This window comes from Loxodonta africana, chromosome 8 (genome assembly GCF_030014295.1).
Source record: "Loxodonta africana isolate mLoxAfr1 chromosome 8, mLoxAfr1.hap2, whole genome shotgun sequence".
Lineage (NCBI taxonomy): Eukaryota > Metazoa > Chordata > Mammalia > Proboscidea > Elephantidae > Loxodonta > Loxodonta africana.
In genome coordinates, this window is record NC_087349.1 from 37,418,678 (window position 1) to 37,443,393 (window position 24,716).

The following is a 24,716-nucleotide window of genomic DNA, read 5'->3' on the forward strand; positions in this document are numbered from 1 at the left end:
AGGGAAGTTAATTAGCTTAACCCAAGGCCACATCTCTTTTGTTAACTTGTCAATTATTTTCTCTTTTATAGTCTTAAGGTTTTCCGTTCTTTGTATACCTTATAGAGCAAAGCCTCTAGTCCCCATTTTGCCCCTGCTGTTCAGCTCTGGGCTTGCTGTGGTTTGTCATTGGTTTGCTGTTGTTGTTGTTAGTTGCTGTCAAGTCATCTCTAACTCATGGCCATCCCATGTACAACAGAACGAAATGTTGCCATCTCCATGATCGTCAGCATGCTGGAGTTCATTGTTGCAGCCAGGGTGAGTACCTTCCAACCTAGGGGAGGGGTCATCTTCCAGCACTCTATCAGAAAATGTTCTGTTGTGCTCCATAGGGCTTTCACTGGCTAATTTTTGGAAGTAGATCACCAGGCTTTTCTTCCTAGTCTGTCTTAGCCTGGAAAAAAAAAAAATGCTGAAATCTGTCTACCATGGGTGGCATTGCTGATATGCGGTGGCTTAGCTGCCAGCATTATAGCAACATGCAAGCCATCATGGTATGACAAACTGACAGACAGGTGAATGTTTTATAACAATTTGAGAGATTATGGAGAAAATTGTAAGTATTACTCAGTGCTTTCCAGTAGCAGCAGTTAACCTAGAATGTTGCAGTGATACTGCAGATGAATAAATGGAGTGTTAAAGAAATACACACACATACATATATGAAGAAATCACAGGTAATCTCTTACACATCATGGTTTAAAGCATGATTTTGTAATACATGGTACCACACCTCATTATGGCATGCTTATGAATGATTTATGAGTGACTTTTCTTAAATATTTATTTCATCATTCTTAAGCACACAGCAGAATTGATTCAAAATTTTCTGTTTTATAAAACATATTTTTATAAGACCTGTTAGTTCCTATAAATATTTAAACATTTTCATAATATAAGATGGATAAAATGAAAAATGTCCAATTTGCTTTCCTTTTATATGATTTCTCTTTCCGTAGTGTAATGTAAATACTTCTCTATTTTTTGTCCTTAATGTTCAGGAGTCCAGATATGTTGCATTTTTTACTAGTATGGTATTTGACTAGCTTTGGTTGTGTTTTTCCTTTAGGGATAGCTTAATTTAGCATGTAATCACCCATATTGGGGTGAGGGAAGGATTTATCCTGAGGCCAGTTGCTTTTATCAGTTGTTCTGCTTTTGTATTTCCAGCTTCTGTCTGCTGACAGACATTAACCTTCTTTGTTGAGTATCACTTGGCATTCAGTTGCTCTTTCCCCACCCCACTGATTTTTCTCTTCCTCTTTCCCCTCTTAGGTTCACATTGAAAAAAAAATCAAACATATCTAGCTGCCATACTCACCATACACACCATGATATCATAGAAGGAAAAAAAATCTCCAAACTCTAAAATCTTTGTTTTATGCCATTGGAAATAAACTATAGTTTTATACTTGTAAACTATGTCTCACATACTTTGGACATGTTATCAGGAGGGATCAGTCCCTGGAGGACATCATGCTTGGTAAAGTAGAGGGTCAGCAAAAAAGAGAAAGACCCTCAACGAGGTGGATTGACACAGTGGCTGCAACAATGGCCTCAAGCATAACAATGATTGTGATGATGGCGCAGGACTGGACAGTGTTTTGTTCTGTTGTACATATGGTCGCTATGAGTTAGAACCAACTCGACGGCACCTAACAAAAGCCTTTAAGAAATAGTACATTAAGTTATCTCTTGATTAACATGTAGTATTCTTTTTGGGAAAATAAAACACTGTGCAATTTTTAGTTCTTAGCTACATAGTTTTCAAAGAAGGACAAATTGACAAATTGAGTGGTTTCAAGTTTAATTTCAATTTTAATTGAAATCTTGTTACTGCTAACTGGAATTTTTAGAAACAGACTTTTTAAGATCTCATTTGTTTCATAAAACTCTGAGCACACTTTAGAATTCATTTGTAACCATAAACGAATAATGATCAAACTTTCCCAAAAGATAAGTCGTTTGGGGAATGGGAATAAAAGCCAACCACCTGGAGAATGTCCAAATATTGCAAAACCTATTTTGAAAATATCAAGTGGGCCTTAGGGTGGAATTCCATAAATAATCAAAAAGCCAGATGTCTTAGATCATCAAATAATCTGTGGATGTGTGCCAAGGTGTCCTAAGCTTTCCTCATCTGTTTTTAAATAATCCACTGAATACGGAAATAGGTTCCAAAAAATTTAATCATTTTGCCAAATCCAGTTTGTCTTTATTAACTCAAATTTTCCAGACCCTAATTAATGAAGAATCTTATTTCAAAATATTTTAAAGATGTTCAATTCTCTTATTCAACTCAAACCAACAAATATTTATTGAGTGCCTACTATGAGCAAGGTGTTATGCTTGTTTCCAGGGGATATAAAAGGAATCACACCATTTATCATCAAATTACTGGGAACTATTTTAACAAAATAGTTCCATGTGGTATTTATTCTGGAGTTGTTTAAGTGAATACCTGAAAATATTTTTAGCATACTGAAAAACCAAACCTGTTGATGACGAGTTGATTCAGACTCAAAGTGACACTATAGGACAGAGTAGAACTGCTCCGTAGGGTTTCCAAGGAGTGGCTGGTGGATTCGAACTGCAGACTTTTTGGTTAGCGACGGAATTCTTAACTACCGCGCCTCCAAGGCTTTAGTGTAGAAGTCAACAAACATTTTAGGAGTTTTTACTTCCTGTGACAGATTATGTGAGATTATAGAAAAAGTGTCACATGTGTTACTTCCTCTTGATGAAATAATTTTATGCTCTAGCTTAAGAGAGAAGATAAAAGATGATGCAGCTACATGGGTAAATGATAATTGTATTAACATTTTAAGTACTGTAGGAGATGAAGATGGAGATGAGTAATTAGTATTCAATACATAATCTGGGTACTTCTTTTGAGCTGGAAGAATTTACTCCTATTATCCTGTTCGTTTCTCTAGAAAATCTTTTTTTTTAAATAAAGGCTTAATTTTGCATGATCTCATGTTTCATTGTGGATGTCTGTGTATGGGGTGGGGTGTGAGGCTGGTAGATCTAGGTGGAAGTACTTTTTAATGAAAATCTTTGGTTCACAAATTAAAGTTGTCATATCACGTTTTGGGATGGGCTAAAATTCCACTTGTTGGCCATTTGAGTGTAGCCCAAAATCTGGGAACCAGTTATATTTAATTATTCAGTATTTAATGAGTTGTGCCTGAATTTCCTTCAAGGTTACGTAAGTCTCTAGAGGAGAGACTTTGTCTCTGACTTCCAAGTCCCCTCTACACTTTCCTCCCCTCCCAGCTGTCCTCTCTGCTGCTGTCAGGGCTATGCTTTCCAAAGCAGGAACTGCATGTGAGTCTCCGGTCTCTCCATTGTTTACAGAGAACATTTCTTAGTACCAGCAAAAAGTCCCTCCTCTGACTAGGCTCTGTATCTTCTGTGTTGTTGCTGTTTTATCTTCTACCAGGAATAGCCCCTTTCCCCATTTTCTACTGGATGAATTCCTTCTTGCCCTGTAAGGCCTAGCTGTACTTCTGTTGTTCTTGTTAGCTGCTGTCGACTCAGCCCGCAACCCAAGGCAACCCCGTGTACAGTGGAATGAAATGCTGCCCAATCCTGCACCGTCCCTGTGATTGTAATGGATTGGACCATCACCAGGCCTTTCTTCCTAGTCTGTCTTAGTCTAGAAGCTCTGCTGAAACTGAAACAGGTTCAGCATCGAAGCAACACAGAAGCTCCCACAGACAGATGGGTGCATGAGATGCATTGGCTGGGAATCGAACCTTGTCTCCCGCAAGGTAGGTGAGAATTCCACACTGAACCACCACTGGCCCCTAGCTCAACTACTAGCCCTTCAGTATATTTCCCTGGCCTCGCATTTATGATATTATGTTCTATTTTCTGTGTTCTCATATTTATTATAGCATGTTACAAATAGTATACCAACCAAGGTCCAATCAGGTACAAAAACCATACCAATAGTTGAATAGAGATACTTTAATATAAAAAATTATTAACTTGGTATAAAGGTGTTACCTAGAAACTAGCAGGACAGAAAGATCACACTGAAGACACTGAAGTACCAGGGAGGTTGCAGGTGCGTGATGAGATTTATATTAGTCGAGTTCTCCAGAGAAACAGATCCAGAGAGAAAGAGAGAAAGAGATGGAGGGAGAGAGAGATTTTGAGACTGACTGGTATTAAGGAATTGACTCACAAAATCTGTAGGTCAAGAACAGGCTGGATATTCTAGCAAGATAGTTAGGTCACAGTCTTGAGGCAGAATCCTTCTTCCTTGGGAAATCTCATTTTTTGTTCTTAAGGCTGCCTGCTGATTAGATATGGTCAATACACTTGGAGGGCAATCTGCTTTACTTTAGATCTACTGATTTAAATGTTAATCACATGTAAATACCTTCACAGCAACATCTAGACTAGTGTATGACCAGACAACTGGGCACCATAGCCTAGCCATGTTGACACATAAAATTAACCATCACAAGGTTGAGTTATTAGAACTCAGAAATACTAGAGAGAGATCCTGCAGAACTGGGTGAGACATGTGAGGAGGGGGTGCTGCTCTCCTGGTGTTGCTGCAGCTATGGACCTGGGATCAGATCTTTATGGGGGGTGGCACAGCTGATACTGAGATCCCTGGGTGGGGACCAGGTTAGGGGTAAGACGAGCTGGTACTGCTAGTGTGGGGAAACCAACCAACTGGATTCAAATGATGAAGAAGCATTACCTGTGTGACACGGGAACTGCCCACACGCAGCAGGCAAAATGGGAACATCCAGTAGACAGGAAGGATTATGTCCCTGCTGCCTCCTCAACCTTCCAGTCTCCCACTTACATCCCTCTCGGCAGATCCTGACGAGGAGTCAGCAACTGGCAAAGCAGAAATGTAGTTTGCAGAGCTAGCCTGACGTTCGATATTTTAGGATAGAAGGGAGAGTTTGGAGCTGAGAGACAATAGCTTAAGACCTGACACTGAAGGGGAAATATCTTCCTCTTGTCAGACTCTGTACTCCATAATATTCAGGTCTTGTATTTTATTTATCTGCCATCCCCAAATCCCTAACTCTGTCAAAATCTGTATCTTTTTTACGACTCATTTGACAGTAAAACCTAATCTGACCTGTTGATGTAATATTCATACATGTTACTACAGAAATATTAATGCTGCCTGGATGTAAACTCACAGCTGGCTGAGAAGGTTAGTACCAAAGAAACCAAACCCGTTGCTGTCGAGTCGATTCTGACACGTAGCGACCCTATAGGACAGAGTAGAGCTGCTCCATAGAGTTTCCAAGGACTGCCTGGTGGATTCGAACTGCCAACCTTTTGGTTAGCAGCCTTAGCTCTTAACCATTACACCAGCAGGGTTTCCTGAGAAGGTTAATAATATGTAATATTTACATCAAATGACTTTTCAAAATCTGAAAAATTTTGAATTGTACAACACATCGGACCCCAAGGCTGTCTGATAAGAGATCATGAATTGTAGATGCCTAGCATCATGTTGGCAGTTGGAATCTGCCAGGTGCTCCTTGGAAAGTCTATGGGGCAGTTCTACTCTGTCCTATCGGGTCGCTATCAGTCGGAATTGACAGCAGTGGGTTTTTCTGGTTTTAGCGTCATGTCAGAGGAGCCCTGGTGGTGCAATAATTAAGTGCTCTGCTGCTTACCGAAAAGTCAGCAATTCGAACCCACTAGCAACTCCAGGAAGAAGAAACCTGGTGATCTGCTCCTGTAAAGATTATAGCCTAGGAAATCCTATGGGCAGTTCTACCATGTCCTGTACGGTCACTATGAGTTGGAATTGACTCGACAACATACAACAACAGCCATACTGGCTTGTGTAGGTTTTTAGTAAAGATTCAGTGAAATGAAAATAGATCTTTGGCTAACCTGCTCTTGGCATGTTATTTTGCGGGCTGATACTCTGGTCATGGATAGCTTTTTTTAAACTGAAAATTTCTAAAGAGGTGTTAAAACTATGAGCTCTTTGTAACTACCGAATATACGGAAAAAAAAAAAATTATTAGAGCTTTAGAACTGGAAATGGAAGCTCTTTTGAAAGAGCCTCTGAGAAATAAAACAAGATGTTTTAAATTCCCAGTGGTTATGGTATTGAGCAGGCTGGGGCTCAGGAATTAATTTCCACGTAGGTTTGCAATAAAGTGAATTCAATGGGATAAAAGGATATGTATGTCACTTGAACCTGTGAGGGTCAGGTAATTTCACTAAAGTATAAAACTCATAGAATGAGGAGTGATTTTGAGTTTCATCATTTTATTTTTTACTAGAAATGGGGGGAAGGTTCTACCCTTCCTTTGATAAGGTTCAGTTGTTAACTTTCTAATAGCTTTATTTATTTACATTAGTATTACATGTTATTCCTGGTACATTTTTCTACAGCTAGTGTACTTTTAGTGTTTCTGTGCTAAAGCAAGGACATGCAAAGTAAGAAGTTAAGAATTTGGGAGGTAACTATGGATAGGAATAAATTCAAAGGTTAGAAAATATCTAAGAGGATTATACTTATATTCCTTTGAGAATGTTGAAGACTGTTCTCAGAATGTAATTTTTTTTTAACAATTTGTGTAACATTCATATTGAAGTAGAATCATTCTTGAGATCATTCCAATTAGTGAAATAATAGAACTTTTGAATCTATCTATGTTTTTGCTTTCAGGTGGTAGAATGATAAAGATTTGTAATTTAAATCAGTTAAATTTCAAATTATTGTCCTTAATAATGATGCTTCCCATTAAAACCCTTGCTCATAGCGACTCATAGCGACCCGATAGGACAGAGTAGAACTGCCCCATAGAGTTTCCAGGGAGCGCCTGGTGGATTTGAACTGCCAACCTTTTGATTAGCAGCTGGAGCTCTTAACCACTACGCCACCAGGGTTTCCAATAGTGTTGCTTAGGCATTCTTACCAACAAAACCAAAAACCAAACCCGTTGCCGTCGAGTCGATTCTGACTCATAGCAACCATTTAGGACAGAGCAGAACTTCTCCATAGAGACTCCAAGGAGCACTTGGTGGATTTGAACTGCCAGCCTTTTGGTTAGCAGCTGTAACACTTAACCACTATGCCACCAGGGTTTCCAATAATGATGCTTAGGCATTCTTTTTTCCTTCTTCAGCCAATCAGTATTTATTGATCCTTCTGACAAGTGTAGTATACTCTGCCAGGTGCTGTGAATGATACAAGGTGTAGAAGTAAGGGTCCCAAGCTGCTAGTTGGGAGGGAGGTAAAAATGGAGAACTAAGTAATAATTGTGAAGAACAGTAGAAAAAATATATAGAAGATGACGCGTTCATTGCCTAGTGCCAGATATCAGCAAAAGTGATATTTTAGGATAAGAGATCATTATGGGTAAAGGGTAGACTCAAAAAACAATGATGTTATTTAAAAAACAAAATGGCTTTGTGGAACAAATTGTTTTTTCCTTCTGTCATGTAACCCAAAACACTGTTGATTTAGTTAGAAGTCCTATATGGTAAATCACCTTCTGCGCAAAGTGCTATGATTTTTTTTTTTCCTCTAAACATTTGCTTGCAGGTTTTTTTTTTTTTTTTTGCTTTGTAGGTAGGAAGAAAGAAGCCCTGGTGCCACAATGGTTAAGTGCTAGGCTTGGCTTCAAACCGAAAGTTCGAACCGACCAGCTGCTCCATGGGAGAAAAGACCTGCCATTCTGCTCCTGTAACGATTTTAGCCTAGGAAATGCCATAGAGGGATCCCTATAGGGTTGCTGTGAGTCAGCATCGACTCACTGGCACACAAGAATAACAACAACACAGATAGGAAACAGACTTGGAGACGTTAAGCCCCTTTTTTTCTAAGTCACACCAGGATGAGATAGTACTGAGATTCAAACGAGCCCCTTACTCTAGAACCCTACCTTTTAACTCTCTCACCGTGCCGCTTCCCTCAGTTGGCTGAGAGCCCCTTCCAGACAAGAGCTGTGCCTTTCCTTAATAGCTGATCGAGTGGCTGCTTGAATGAGCAGAATGAGCGAAGGTGTGAGTGTCATAAATTTACCCTGCCCCCATTGCCAAAGTGACTCATTCTTTCTTCTCAGAAGAAAAGCATTGAGTCATCATCTACCTGATGACAGCAGTTTACTTGTTTTATTCATTGTCTGGCAGTGCGAATGTCAGGCAACAGATAATCATTTGTGTTCTCAGAGGGGCCGTTCAGTGTTATTTAAGCTACTTGAGAGTGCGTTTTAAATGTTAGGAACGCTCACTCTGAAGGAGGCACATTTTGTGTAGGAGTGACAAATTAGAGGCAGAAATTGGGGAGTCATCCTAATGATATAGTTCATTAATATTATACTTTTTTCTTTTGGTTTTTAATTGTACCAGTTGGGTCCTTTCATGTTAACTCATTAAAGAAATAAGTCCCTGGTTGAATGACTTGGAAATAATCAAAGAAGATAAGAGATTCTGCGTCTGTCATCAGAAGGTTCTCTGAATCCACAGGAAGGATTTTGGGGCCATTCATTCAGCCAGTGTAGGAGCACCCATGCAGGGCATTGTGGAGGGTGAGGGGAGGGTGCTCGAGGATGCAGGGATGAATAAGCTGCTACCCCTGTCTCAAGAAGGGTGATTCTCCCTGCGTTCAATGGGGAGATTCCTAAAGTTTCCCATCAGGGAGGCTTCTTGCTTTTTAAGTTGCCTTGAGGCAGGAGTAATAATTGTAATAATAATTTGCATGCATTTTGAACGTGCCAGGAACTGTGCTAAGCACTTTATATGGATTCTTTTAATTTTTCATAATAAACCTATAGGATAGATATTATTACTTTTGTTTTACAGGTGAGGAAACTGAGGCTTAGAGAGGTTAATTAATTTGCCCACATTCACATACCTAGAAGAGATGGAGCTGGAATTCAGATTAGGTTTGTGTGGCCCCAAAACGTTTGTTCTTAACCACTGTGCTCTACTACCTTCCTATCTGACTCAGAGCAACCTAGGAAAATCTAACCGGGAAGGTCATTATAACAGGCTCCAGCATCATTTGATCTTCTCAAGGACTAATGAGTGATACAGGACACTCTTCCCGCTTCATAGATGAAGAAACTGACCTAGAGGGGATATGCCTGGACAAAAGTCAGACTTGTTTTATTAACAGGTGACTCTGGGTGGTGAACACAACCCTCTAGTCCTCTTTGTACAACTCTCCACTAGCAAGGAAACAAACAGGGACAACAGATTATGTAGGAACAAAGGGATCTGGACTGTACTGTATGTTTTTCCAATTCATTTTTCTTTCTCTTATTGTATGGGACATGCATAATTTTCTTGGCTCTGTGTATAATTACATACCTGCTTTGAGATGAATACTCCAAGTGCAGTGATTAATGGGCTGAGGTTGGGTGTAGTTACACTGCCAGCCTGTCTAAGTCGTTCGATATCTCTCACTAAAAATCTAACAATTAAACTGCTAGTGGCCACAAACAGCCCGAGCTCATGCTGATAGGTGTCTGCTGTAGTCTTCCATGGCAGTAGTGTGGTAAGGGTTTAAAAGTTCTGGGTATTTCAAGTGCTAGCCTTTGAAGGCATGTTTTGTATATCAGCTCTGCTCTGGGGAGTTTCCTGTTCCCCCTAGGTACTAGAGACAAGCCAGAGCTCTCAGTTTTTGAAGAGCTGCAGGAAGCCCCTCCCTGCCTGTTGCCTGCAAGCAATGGCAGCAGTTCCAGTACTTTGCCATGTTATTTACACTTTTTTTTTTTTTTTTTTAGCCCTCTGGTTATCATCCAACGAGAATGTAAAAGACTTTATTTTCTCTCTCAGTATATTTTCCAGCCCTTCAAGACTAAAGTTGTACCTCCCTTGGGAACACCTCCCTGGCTGAGTCATACCCATATGCCTTTCTCCTGTCCATCTGGGGCGCTTTTAACTCCCCTGGCCAACCATTCAGGAGACAGCACTGGCTTGGTGGCCTTTCTGACCAGCTCTTTGTTGTTAGGATTTTAGTGTGTGCTATTGGGTATCATGGCAGTACCCTGTTGGATTCTAGGAATAGGAATCTTTTTGTAAGTTAACATGTGTTTATTTTTCCTGATTATAAATGTAATGTTCACTGTGCAGCATCCTTAAAACAGGAAAACAAGGGCTATGAAATCACTCATGAACTCACCACCTGGAGGTAACCACAGTTAGCATTTTGGGACATTTGCTTTTAGTCTCAGGTGCAAGAGTCAGTGTGTTTATTTGTTCTACTCTTGGACACATGGTACTATATCACGTAGTAATGCTTATGACTCTCCCTTAATTTTTTTGATCCTTGGACAAAAGCTCCAGTCTGGACACCCATTGTTATTTTACATGGGGTTACCCATGGTTCTTCTTTAATTCCACCAACAGTGTTCATTTTGTCTTAGAATAGCTTATGATCCATTGAGAAAATTTCATGATACAAAAGTGTCATGGAGATGAATTAGGATTGTAATGGACCTTGGAAATCATCTAGTCCCAATCTGGCTATGTGTGAGAACAACTGGGGAAGGTGTTCAACTGCTATTACCCTAGACAGACCGTATTAGAATCTTGGGGCTGGAGCCTGAGAATAATAAGCTCCCTGGGGAATTTCACAGTCAGCCAAGCACCATTCTTTGGACTAGAATTTGAGAGCCAGTTTACTAATTTATTCATCAGATGTCTATTGAGGGCTCACTGGGAGCCAGGCACTCTGCTAGGCTTTGGGAATACAGTGATGACCAAAATCGACGTAGTATCTTCCCTCAGGGTGTTCATGCATGACTAGGGATGATTGCAAAATGCTAAGTAAACAGAAATAATAATTAAAGTTGTGGTAAATGTTTGAAGGAAAGGTACTGAGTTAGATGCAGTGGTCAGGTATAGCCGCTTAGAGAGAGACACAAAGTCACAGGACTTGTAAAGGATGAGAAAGCCAGCCATATGAAGAGTGTCAGAGTTTTTAGGCTGACGAATGCCACACACAGAAATTCTGATGTGAGAACAAGCTTGGCATGTTTGAGGAACTGTGAGAGCAGTGTATCTGCAATGTAGGAGAGTGGGAAAAGTGCTCAGAGGAATTCAAAGTTGTTTTAACAAGTTGCCCATGAGTCTGTGCTAGTTACAGGGAGGATGAAGGAGAGAACCCAGCCCTGTGATTTCATGTCAGGTGCCCTGTATCCTGCCTTCTTGTAGTTGACAAAATCTCCCTATTTATTCTAGTATCTAGTCTAGGTGTAAGGTCCCTAGGTGGTACAAACAGCTTGTGCTCAACTGCTAACCTAAAGGTTGATGGGTCGAACCCACCCTGCAGTACTGTGGAAGATAAATCTAATGATCTGCTTCTGTTAAGATTATATCCAAGAAAACCATAATGAAAAGTTCTACTTTGTAACACATAGTATCTCCGGAGTCAAAATCGACTCAGCAGCAACGGACAACAACTACAAGTCTAGATGTGTGCAGTGGCGATTCAGTGGTAGAATTCTTGTTCTTCCATGCAGGAGAGCTGGGTTCGATTCCCAGCCAACACACCTCAGGCACAGCTACCACCTGCCTGTCAGTGGAGGCTGTTTTGCCAGGATGCTGAGTAGCTTGCAGCGGAACTTCCAGACTAAGACGGACCGGGAAAAAAGGCCTATGGATCGTAACAGTCTCATCCACAATTGATGATGGGGATGGTGTAGGACTGAGCAACCTTTTGTTCCATTGTACATACGGTCACCATGAGTCAGGGGATGACTTGATGGCAGCTAGCAACAACTGTCTTAATAAGACAAAGTACCTGTTTCCCGCCTATTATTGGGACCAAAAGGAAAATCTGTATTACTTTTTGGATTGAAATAACCCTAAAGAAAACAAAACAAAACAAAGATTTTTTTTCATGTCCCCGCAACCTCTCATATAGATGGAAGGATGGTAAGTGGTATTGAACTAACATATGAAACTGTTATCCCACTGCGAAGGATCTTCTGCAGTTTCACAATCTCTCCTTTCCAGAGTCCTGTATCTGCCAGGGTTCTTTGATGCAGATGAAAGAATCCCATCCTAGCTGATTTAAGTGAAATTGATTTCAGGATATTAGGGGGCTTACAGAATCTTTGGAAGGATGCAGAAATGTGCTCTAGGCTAAATTTCCATGAACATTTCCTAGAGGTACGTCTGCAGTATTGGTCTGGCCAGAGAGATGTTGTCGCTACCAGTTGTGGAACCACGTGGCCTCTGCTGTGATCCACAAAGCTGCTGCTACATCTGACTCCAGAACCCCACACCTCTGCCACTACCTGTGTCAACAAAATGGATGCCCCAGACTCAGCTTGTTTCCTCACAGCTTCCATTTTTAAACCAAAACTCACATCTAATTGATGGAACCCTGGTCTTAGGACTGCACTCTAGCTGCAAGGGACACTTGCAAAGGGAGGATTCACAATGTGGGAACTGTCAAAGATAGCCTTTCCCCCCTTAAAAAATAAAAAGATTTTGGGTACCCTCAAATGTCATCAGCAGATATGCCCTACAATTCCCTTTTCCAAGATATGCTTACATTTTATATCTCCCAGTCCTACCCTGGCAAAATGGGAAGACACAAGCAGGGTATGTATTCATTGTCTGTTACATCTTTGAGAGGGTGCATATGAGATACAAAGAACATAAAGTAGCAGATGAAACATGGAAAAGCTTGAGTCCCATCAGTAAATGCCATTCGTTTTTATGATTGTATTATATAAGATGGAAGAACAATAGATGGCGGTGAAAGGAAGGCTAGTGTATAACAAGTGCAGGCTCAGCTCCTCGAGCCCCTAGGCTTCTGTTACGCTCAGTTGGCAGGCTCCTCTTGGACCATAGCTTTAATCTTCAGGACAGCCTTTTCCAGTTTGGTCAGAGTGGAAGGTTTTGTGGCTGTCTTCACCTAGTGTGGTTCATTTTAACTGGAGAATTCTGCATGTTTGTGTCTTTTAGGTAGAAAGGTAGATGCTCCCTTAATTAGGTTTCTGCTTATAACTTTCTCTGTTTTTTTTTTTTGTTGTTGTTGTTGCGGAGCAGGGGGCAACTGTGTGTAGATACATAATCACACCTGAGGGCTGTTGGACTATCTGGAAAAGTCACAGAATATATATTCCTGTTTACTCATGCGTTTGCAAATAGAATTACTTGGCGTTGGCCCTGAGCTATCGCTTCTGGTATCCCTCTTTCTGATGCTGGAGATACAGCATCAGATAAAGATGTATTACGGTATCTTCATGGTCCTAGAATATATTTATCAGGAGACATTATATAAAGCACTTGCTACATACAGGAGCATTGACAACTGATTTCACTTTAGAGTAAAATATAAGACTTAAGAAATTAACATTGTTAACTGAAGGACAAGACTGACCCTTCAAAATTTCTTGTGAATGTGCTTTTTCCCACTTCTTTGACTTCTCTCATGTTCTTCTCTTTTTTTGAAACTTACTTTACACAGAGTGAATTTCACAAATAGGAGAAAGGAATATTCCTTATGCTTTCACCTCTTCTGTAGGTCTGAAATTAAAAAAAAAAAATGTGTATATATGTATACACACACACAAAGTTGGTAGGAGGAAAGACAGTAGTCATAACTATTACTGTTATTTTTAGGGCAGCATAAATATTAGGAGTATCTTTTTTTTTACATGCAGTAAATATTCATGAATGAATGAATGGAAACACACTTTAGAATCAGATCTGGGTTCAAATTCCAACTCTGCTCCTTATTAGTTGTGTTACCATAATCTCTTTAAGCCTCAGCTTCCTGATCTGTACCATTTTACCGACTTCATAGATCTGTTTTGAGGAGTAAGTAAAATGATGTATATTAAAAAAAAGTCACTTTACTGGTCTGACCGTTTATTCCCTCTGAGAGATTCCCAGTGAATATCAACATAACAGCAAAGATGCTGAGAAGTTCTCTAGCCAAGGAACCTATTGACGTTTCTTTAAACCGTTTATACCTTTTTGTGTATGTGGAACGTTATTAGCATCTCCCCAGAATGTTGTTCCACGAAATAAAATTTGGGAAAGGCGTCTGTGATTCAAAGATACATCTGTAATTCTTTTTAAAGGAAAACTTGGTGGATTTTTTTTTTTAAGTGGTCAGATCTTCTAAAGAATTTGCTGTGTGTGTAGACTCTTGTCTGGTATTAGATGTAAGGGTGGGATGGTAGAAAGCAGGTGACAGAATGGCTTGTGTGTAGCAAACCCAGGGCTCAACTCTTGAAGGAAGACCTTGTTTGCTTTTTGCTCCTGGGCGTCTCGAGCTACCTCACGAACCAAAGCCTTGCGCAGGCTTTTCAAGTGTAATATACTGGTTGTTGCTCTCTTTCTGCCTGTGAATGTCTGTGTGGTTTAATTCTGTGATTGCCTGGCCGTGTGACCCACCTCTGCAGTCTTGAGGGCACCTGGCTGGCCGGCGGGAGTAGGATGCAGCCGTTCTCCAAAGTGTGCACAGCAGTCACTTCTGAATGTGAGGCTGAGGTCGCCAGTACATCCAAAGTGGTAATTATTGGAAATATTGATTTACGCATGTGCGTACGTCATCACAGTAGGCAAGATACCTGCAGATTGAGGACAGGAGGAGGATTTTTTAACTTCATCCTTTCGCTTTTATACTGGAAAAAGTTCATTTTTCTGAAACGTTTTTAGGTGCCATCGAGTAGGCTCTGACTCGTGATGACCTTATGTATAACAGGATGAACAGTTGTCCGGTTTTGTGCCATCTTCATGATTGTTGGTATGTTTGAGCCCATAGTTGTGACTGTCATGTCAGTCCATCTCACTGAAGGTCTCCCTCCTTTCTGGTGACCTTCTACTTTGCCAAACACGATGTCCTTTTCTAGCAGTTGGTTTTTCCTGATGATAATTTCCAAAGTAAGGGAGAGAAGTCTCACTATCCTTGCTTCTAAAGAGCATTTTGATTGTATTTTCTTCCAAGACTGATTATAAAGGAATGCAAAAAGTAAAGAGATGGTGAAGAAAATATGAGGAATTAATAGGGATCTCAAATACATCTTAACCTCATGAACTTAAGCCATCCTTTTCCTGTTAGATTTTGCTTTCTGACCTTTAAGTGGCTTAAAAATCAAGAATGAAAGCTCATTCATTCCCTTTCTCTGTAATTCCTCCTTCAAGGAACTGAAAATGAAATCAGTTCTCTGTTGCAGCTGGTGGCCCTTTGTGGAGTATGTTTTCTCTCTGCCCAACTGTGAAGTCTGTTTCATGGACTTGCTGTCAAGCTTGTGCATTTTCTTAATTGAATGTGGTGATGATCCTTCTAGCTACCACCTTGATATGATCTTAATTCTTTCCATTATACCAAAGAAATTTACTGTTTTCCACTTAAAAATTGCTTACAACTTAAAAAAATTGTTCTTAACTGTGTTCTCTTTCTTCTTGCTTTGAGTTGGTGTAGACTTTGAGAGCAGTGGCTAAGTATGTTTATATTTGTACAGTGTACTGTGAGGGTGGGTAGTAACTGCTGTCTGAAAAGGAAGATTTCTCAGTTTTAGACAAAATTATTAGAAAGTGAACTATTCCACTGACTCTATAACTGCTGACCAATCTCCATGTCCATGGCTTTCATCACATTTTTTTCCTGACCTTTCCATGTTTGTCTAAAATCTTAAATAAATTTTTATACTACTCCAAAAAGTATTGCTATTGTCAACGATTCCTTTTAAATCCCCTGGAGAGACTCATTTGTGGAGACACGGATATTAGGTAGGATGGTTTTTTTAAGAATTCTTTTTTGATTGTGATTCAAGTGGAAAGTAAAGGGGCTGGTGAGGGAGCAGGATTAGGAAATTACATCCAGAATAGCAGGAAGTTGTGGAAAATATTGCTTATTATGTGTGATTTCATTTTAAAATACTAATTAAAAATTATATCAGAACATGTGTACATTTATACAAGTTGGTGAAATAATTGTACATCACTTTTGCTTTCAGATGAAAAATGAAGGAAAATACAGGATGACTATTATCATCATACCTCAGTTTGACAGGTGAAAAGGAGTATTGTTGTTGGGTGCTGTCAAGTCCATTTTAGACTCATAGTGACATCATGTGACAGAGTAGAACTGCCCCTGTTCTTCTGAATCTTCTGAAATTCAGACCAGATCAGACTCAGAAGCATCTAATGTCCTTGGGGAGTATAACTTAATCTTTCACCCAAACCAGCTTCTCCTCCAGGGTTTTGACCTACGACTGGACAAGAGCTTTTTCTATGACTTGGCAAACGCTTTTCTCTCTTCTCTGAACTATAGCTCTCTTCCTTCACTTCCCAGCTCCCAAAAGACCAGTTTTCGGGATAGTCTGATCCTTGGAGATGTGGGAAGAGGAAGAATAAATAGGCTTTGATCTTTGTCAGTCTATACCCATAGAATCTACTTCCAGATTTGGCTTTTTTCCCTTTTCCTCCTCTTACCCTTTCTTCTGTCCAGCTTACTGTCATTATCTTCTTGCTCATTATCTGTCTGTGTCCTCTAAAAGAGAGCAGAGAAATACGTAATCAAAGCTCTTGCCTGATTTAAGCTCTGAGAATTGGTTACCTGAGGTCTTGGCCCATACCTGTTGCTATCCAGTAGATTCCAACTCAGAGCAACCCTATAGGACGGAATAGAACTGCCCCATAGAATTTCCAAGGAGCGGCTGGTAGATTCAAACTGCTGAAATTTTGGTTAACAGCCAAATGCTTAACCACTGTGCCACCAAAACTTCTCTTGGCCCATGGGACTAAATATTTAACGTGTTCATGATTGGGTTAATGAACGGGGAGCAGGTGGCAAATTTAGTCAGTGGAAGCTCCATTCAGGATAATAAGCACTTGAAAGAGCTGAAAAGATATACCAGAGATTCTAATCAAGCAGGGTGGTTTAGATGAAAGGTCACAAATGAAATTTAATGTGAGTTATGCTAAGGTAATTCATATTAAGAAAATGATGTCATCACTTCATATTGCTTTTGTAAACTATGGAGTATAAGTTGTTGTTGTGTGCTCTCAAGTTGATTCCAACTCATAGTGACCCTATAGAACAGGGTACAAATGCCCCACAGGGTTTCCAAAGCTGTAATCTTTACAGAAACAGACTGCCACATCTCTGTCCCTGTGGAGTGGCTGGTGGATTTGAACTGCCAACCTTTCCATTAGCAGCCAAGCACTTAACCACTGCACCACCAGGGCTCCTTGTTGAGTATAGGAGGAGATGCCATTCCTTATATTAGAAGTTTTAGTGATTTACTAAAAAAAAAAAAGGATTACCTAGATCATGAGTATTATAAAAAGTATTTTTACCATGATAGGAACAAAAATAAAAGGGAAGAAGCAAACATAAGATGTTGGTTTCTGTTATTGGACTTCCTTCTCTCCAAGTACCCACCTAATATTTTCCAAACATTTTCTGCTTCATACATTATTAGCATATGTGGAACCCCACTGTAAAATAATTTGAGTCTGCGTTCTCAATATATGTATTTTTATTTACAATTTGTATGCAGGTACGTTTATATGTGGCACAGTGGTTAAGAGCTATGGCTGCTAACCAAAAGGTCAGCAGTTTGAATCCACCAGTCGCTCCTTGGAAACCCTATGGGGCAATTCTACTCTGTCTTCTAGGGTTGCTCTGAGTCAGAATTGACTCCACGGCAAGGGTTTGGTTTATGACTTGGATTGAATTGCATCCCCCCAAAATATCTGTCAACTTGGCTAAGTCATGACTCCCAGTGTTTGTATGATTAGCTACCATTTTGTCATCTGATGTGATTTCCCTATGGGTTATAAGTCCTGTGACTATAATGTAATGAAATGAATTAGTGGCAGTTATATTGATGAGATCTACAAGATTAGATAATGTCTTAAGCCAATCTCTTTGGAGATAAAAAAGAGAGAAGTGAGCAGAGAGACAGGGGGACCTCATACTGCCAAGAAAGCAGCACTGGGACAGAGCGCATCCTTTGGATCTGGGGTCCCTGCGTCTGAGAAGCTCCTCTACCAGGGGAAAATTGACGACAAAGACTTTCCTCCAGAGCCCACAAAAGAGAGAAAGCCTTCCCCTGGAGCTTGGGCTTGTAGCCCATTAGACTGTGAGAGAATAAATTTCTCTTTGTTAAAGCCATCCACTTCTGATATTTCTGTTATTAGCAGCGCTAGGTGACTAACTAAGACAGGTTACATGCTAATATTATTCATAATATAAATCACTTTAACACAAGCAATTTAACATTTAATTTTTAATGGTATAAACCCTTTTAATCATATAATAATCATATATCTTTAGTGAGAACAATACGATTAAATATTTCATTATTTTTAACCTTAGTTTATAATTCTTTGTGATACAGAGATTTAAAGGCTGGTTTCTAGATAGTTTATTATCTTTTACCTCATTTTAAAAATTGAAATATAGTTTACTAACAATAAAATGCCCCCAGTTTATTTATTTATTTATTTAAAATAATATTTTATTGAATTTCTGGTGAAAGTTTTCATGGCAAGTTCCCATTTGACAATTTCCACATGAATTTTTCAGTGACATTAGTTACATGTATCACACTGTGTCAGCATTCTCTGTAATTGTGTTCCGTTTGTTCCATTTCCAGTACTCTAGTTTTCATGCCTACTTAATCTTCTCATCTTTGCTTTTTTTTTTTAATTGTACTTTAGATAAAGGTTTACTGTGCAAACTAGCTTCTAATTAAACAATTAATACACATATTGTTTTGTGACATTGGCTGCCAACCTCACAACATGCCAGCACTCTCCCCTCCTTGACGTTAGGTTCCCCATTACCAGCTTTCCTGTCGATTCCTGCCTTCTCGTCCGTGCCCCTCGGCCGGTGTGCCCCTTTAGTTCCATTTTGTTGTATGGGCCTATCTAATCTTTGGCTGAAGAGTGAACCTCAGGAGTCATCGATTACTGATCGAAAAGGGTGTCCAGGGGCTGTACTCCCGGGGTTATCTCCAGTCTCTGTCAGACCAGTAAGTCTGGTCTTTTTTTTTTGTGAGTTAGAATTTTGTTCTATGTTTTAGTATTTTAAAGGATACTGTTTGATGAGCTTTGAGCTAATAGTTTATTTTGTTATTTTTATTAATTTTTTTTTTAACTTTAGATGAAGGTTTACAGAACAAACTACTTTCTCATTAAAGTTAGTACACGTATTGTTTTATGACATTGGTTAACAACCCCACAACATGTCAACACTCTCCCTTCTTGACTTTGGATTCCCTATTATTAGTTTTTCTGTCCCCTCCTGACTTCTAGTCCTTGCCCCAAAGCTGTTGTGCCCCTTTAGTCTCGTTTCGTTTTATGGGCCCCTTCAGTCTTTGGCTGAAGGGTGAACCTCAGGAATGACTTCATTACTGAGCTGAAAGGGTATCCGGGAGCCATACTCTTAGGGTTTCTCCAGCCTCTGTCAGGCCAGCAAGTCTGGTCTTTCTTTTCAAGTTAGAATTTTGTTCTACATTTTTCTCTAGCACTGTCTGGGACCTTCTGTTGTGATCTCTGTCAGAGCAGCGAGTGGTGGTAGCTGGGCACCATCTAGTTGTACTGGACTCAGTCTCGTGCAGGCCATGGTAGATGTGGTCCATTAGTCCTTTGGACTAATCTTTCCCTTGTATCTTTAGTTTTCTTCGTTCTTCCTTGCTCCCAAAGGGGTGAGACCAGTGGAGTATCCTATAATGGTTTATTCTGATAATTGGTTTTAATGCCTGATATCTACAGTCTCTATGAGTTGAAATCAACTTGACAGCAACGTGTTTATCTAATACGCAAGATACAGTTAGGGCACAATTCCTGATTTATGGTAATGGCTATAAAATCCCTATTTCAAATAGTTTTCTTGATTATTTTAGTTTTTGTGTATGTGGGTGTATATGTGTGTGTGAGAAAGAATAATTTGGCTTTGTCGCCTTCATTTCAGATTCAGTTAGATCTTCGCTTTTTGTGTAACATATGGCTGATTGAGGTAAAACCGTGTGTTAATTTTACCATTTTTTGTTTGTTTGCACATGCTTACATTATTAGTGCTATCCTTAATCCATGATTTCTTTGCAAAAATCTTTTGAAGCCATTTGCCCATTTTTTAAATGAGTTCGATTAAACCTATGTAACCTTGTTTGTAAATCCACTGAGCCAGATGCAGGCGCACTGCAGCCTTTCACAATGTGCAAAGTGAACAACTGCATGAACCCTTTGTTGGGGTGGAATTCCCCCTTCTCCCTCTGAATGCCTAGCTGTTCCACTTGTGCCCCGTACCATGAGGCTTACGGGATGCACCGGTGACAGTCATCTAATAAACATCAGGAGAGCTTGACTTATTTTTAAGGTTAAAAATATGTATACCTGTACAGAGAAATTCTAACGTGTTCATCCTTTGCCCCAGTGGCTCATCATGTGGGCCTGACTCTATCAATGGTTGTCAATTTGTTGTTTACAGTAAAGCCGCTTAACTCTTTTTTTTTTTTTTTAGAAAGAACATCTTACCAAGAGGCTCTGGTTGAAAGGGGGTGTAGGAGCTGAAACCTCACCTGAGCTTACCTGCCTCATCCTTTTCCTCTCACCACACCTCTCCATCCCCAGCCAAAGCTTGCAGAGCACAGTTTGATTCGAGATGGGAGGAAAATTTTCCCTGATCTTAGTATCAGATACCGTTGTGCTTCTCCTTTGCTCTCTCTTTGTTTTTATCTTGTGGTCACTGAGGTGCTTGTCAGTGATCACATTTCCCTCTTTACTTTGCTTTAGGGAAAGCTTAGAGGAGGCTCTCTGTTCCATCTTCTGAAGTGTATAGAGATGCACAGAATGCATGGAGAGTACCAAGCTTATTCCTAGCTTCATCTTGCATTCATACTTTTATTTGCCTTTGCATCAAATTTCTTTGTATTTTCGTTTTAAACTAAAACCCATTGCCATCTAGTTGTTTCTGGCTCATCTTTTAAAATTAAACAAGTTAAATTTCTTTTAACTTCCTGTGTTATATGTATCTTACTTTCCTTCTTTTGGAATAAATAGAAGGGCTTTGGAAATATAACCTGTTTTATTGCTGTTCATGGAGTGCTGCAAATAGTTAAGGCATTCAGCTGCTAACTGAAAAGTTGGAGATTTGAGTCCACTCAGAGGGACTTTGGAAAAAAGGCCTGGCTATCTACTTCCGAAAAATCAGCTGCGGAAAACCCTGTGGACCACAGTTCCACTCCGACATATGCGGGGTTGCCATGAGTCAGGGTTGACTTGATGACAACTGTTTTTTTATTGTTGTTCATAAATTAGCCTTCAGATTTTTGGAAGAAAAGTTCTCAATAAATGTAAGATAAGTTCATTCAAAATTCTGTGAATGATTTAGGCTTAAAGAAAAGGATTTGAGAACAAATCTGAAGCATCGTGTGGAAATTCTTTTTTCTCCTCACAAGAACTTGAAATACATCATTGTATTTTGTTGTTTTGTAGGAATTTTTGGCCAGTAATTCCTAGTTCAGAACCCAGTTTAGAAAAGGGAAACATCAGGATCTCTCTGATTCTAAATAGGAAATCAGTTAAAATAGCCAAGTTTTTTGTGTTGTTTTTGGCAAAAAGGTCAACATTTTAATGGTGGGATTATTTGTAAAACTGAAGTTCTTTTCACGGGACCTGGAGTCAGTTGTGGGTAGGGAAACTTGGAGATTATGGAGGTATGCAATCACAGGCCTTGTCATTTTGGAATTGGAATGCAGTATTAAATAACTCTTATCCAAGGAACATAAGGTCTTGTAGTCGCAAACGTAATGCTGAGTAAGTCATTATTTTGTGATCAAGATCAGACATAGGGACATTCTTTTTCTGTACCTCACTCTTCTGAATCCGTTGATCTGTTATTTATTTCCTGCCTTCCTGAAAGGAGCCCCTGAGTCGAGCAAATGGTTATGTGCTCAACTACTAACCAAAAGGTTGGTGGTTCAAACCCGCTCTCAAAGGTACCTCGGAAGAAAAGCTTGGTGGTCTGCTTCTGAAAGATTCCTGCCTTGATAACCCTATGGAGCCCCGTTCTACTCTGCAACACATGGGGTCACTGTGAGTTAGAATCAACTTGATGGCAACTGTTTTTTTAGATACTCCTAACTTAAGTGCTTGGGTAGGGCCCTGCACCAAGTGATTGGCCCGGTGTGTGTGATTACTATGATATTCCCTTGGAACTTTCTCGCACAGGGTCCGAGAGACATAACTGGTTTTACAAGATCGAATGATACTTTGCATGCCACTGAGTGCAAAAGCAAGCAAAAGTCTAAATAAACTGTCTACATAATGCCTCATGTTTTACAGCATAAGTTGAGTATTTTCAAGTGTTTGGAAAGAGCCCTTTCTTTATTACTACTATTTTTCATAACACTTTGTATTAAGCTGGATAATCCCTGCTTGGTATTAAATGAATTAGAGGTGTTTTCCTCCAGGAGAGGGGACAGAATTACTTCTTGGACTTTTGTGAAATAGAGATCAGCAAGAGGAGGGAATGGGCGGAATGAGTTTTTTTTTTTCTTTACGGAAAAATCCTCTCATATATGCACATGCACTAAGTCATAAAAATGAGATTGAGATGAGCAAGGGTATTTTTTAATTGCCTTGTGTTTAGTCTTGTGTCATGGTCTGCAGCAGTTAAGTCTGATCATGGCACCTTGCTTGTCCTTCCCTTCAACTTCAAACCCTTGAACCTGATCTGAGGAGTAAGATATAAATAGCTCTCTGGGGTCTTGCATGTGGCCAAATATTGTGCTATAATTAGGTTTATAGCCTACCATTGCCTCTCCTGAATGATGACTGGGCAGTAAGAATTAGTGCTTTTATTAGCTCCAGGCTTGGAACGGGTTAAGAGAATTGAGTCTCATTATATATGAGTTCTTAGAAATAGTAATAATTGAAATGAATAAACACTAGGTAAGAGAAAAACCTAGCATTTAACTGGATTTCCGCTTGGTGTTTTAACCCCTATGAGTTTGGTGAATTAGAAAGCAGAACTGGCAATTTGAATCACGTGGGTATGTCCTGTCAGTTGAGTCTAAAGCAAACTGACATATTTGTTTAAATTATGCAAGTTTCATTGGGCTTTAGTTTGTAATAATAAAAATCAGAGAAGAGTGCAAAATAAATTCAGGGGCATATCAAAGTGGAGCGAAGGGGTTTGGGAGGAGGTGGATGTACAAACCCAACTGCTTCTGTATGAGGAAATAGCAACCATTATGGTGAGTGGTGAGTAGAAAAGAACAAAGCTTTTTGTGTAATAGTTCGGGACTGGGTCTAGGACATTACAACAGAATGTGAAGATCCGGATGGTAAATTGGTATGTTGACGACAGGTCTGACCCAGGGGAAGCTTGAGGTTTGTAACTGAAAGAATATAACCTTACAATGGATTTCAAAGAAATTCATCCTGGGGAATCTGTAATAGAGTATTTGTCCTCCACCCCCCACCCACCCAAACAAGAGGAGGCAGTAAGGGGATATAGGAAAGAATGTTAAATAAAAGTTTAAAATTCTACTGAATGCAACCATATTTATAATTATAGAAGTTTCCGTAAGTGGAATATTAGGATTTGAATGTTAAAAGATAGCTTAAAAAATATGTATATGTAAAATATCTGTCTAGTTATGTCTGTATATCTAAATGTAAACATATGTAGATATATGTCGTTGTTGCTGTTGAGTCAGCCCCAATTCGTAGTGACCCTATTTACAGCAGAATAAAATATTGCCCTGTGCCATCTTCGTGATTGTTAGTATGCTTGAATCCGTTGTGTATTTTGAGTGCCTTCCAATATAAAAAAAAAAATTTTTTTTTCCAATATAGGGGGCTAAACTTCCAGCACTGTATCAAACAATATCTTGTTATGATTTTTTGAAAGTAGGTTGTCAGGCCATTCTTCCTAGTCTGCCTTAGTCTGGAGGCTCCCCTGAAAGCTGTCCACCACGAGTGACCCTCTTGGTATTTGCAATACTGGTGGCGTGGCTTCCAGTATCATAGCAACACACAAGATACCACAGTACAACAAACTGACAGACAGGTGGTAGATATCTATATATCGATCAATCAGTCAATAGATAAATAGATATGTGTCTAGCTGTCTACCTAGAACTACTTTTTTGAAAGTTTTAAAAGTAAATTTTGGGAGAAATAAATTGTAATGAGTCTTGGGAAGATGTAAGAGTATTTTTTTTCCTGCATTAAAAATGCTTCAATATTTTTCTTAGCAATATAAAAATTATCTCATATTAATATACTATCTTTTGAGCTACTTGAAGGTTCTTTCATGCTCACAAGTTTTTATTGAAAAAAATTGCAGCTAAGTGCAAATTAATTTTTTTTTTTTTTATTACTAGAAAATGTCTTTCTTTTCTCTAATCTTTTCCTGACCTATTAATGACTTTGCTAAAAATGATTGCAATCACTTTTAGGTATCTTATTTCAGAAACAGAACATAGAAAGGTGTTGAGCCTACCTATTCTTCTAACTCCTTCCTCAATCTCCATGGCTCTTCTACTCTTGAATAAAAGAAAACGTTTAAAAAGAACATAATTTAGTGTCACTGATAATTCTCCCATCTAAAAAGTTTAAATAATGTGTATGCAGAACCTTCAGGGTCTTTTATAGTCTGATGCCAGTGGGCTTATCTAAACTTTCTCTCCATCAAATCAGTAATTCTTGCCTTTGTACATTCTTGTTTTCTG

General features: G+C 39.4%; 1 protein-coding gene across 4 annotated transcripts in view; it reads left to right on the plus strand.

Annotated features, from left to right (window-relative positions):
* DOCK4 (dedicator of cytokinesis 4) overlaps positions 1 to 24,716 on the plus strand; it is a 488,016-nt gene that overhangs the window by 142,413 nt on the left and 320,887 nt on the right. The window contains exon 1 of one of the 4 annotated variants that reach the window (XM_064289802.1): positions 21,294 to 23,234. The exons of the other annotated variants lie outside the window; for them this stretch is intronic. The gene's annotated coding sequence lies outside the window, so the exon portion shown is untranslated. Of the gene's footprint in view, positions 1 to 21,293; positions 23,235 to 24,716 lie in introns of those variants that run through there. 4 annotated transcript variants of the gene reach the window in all.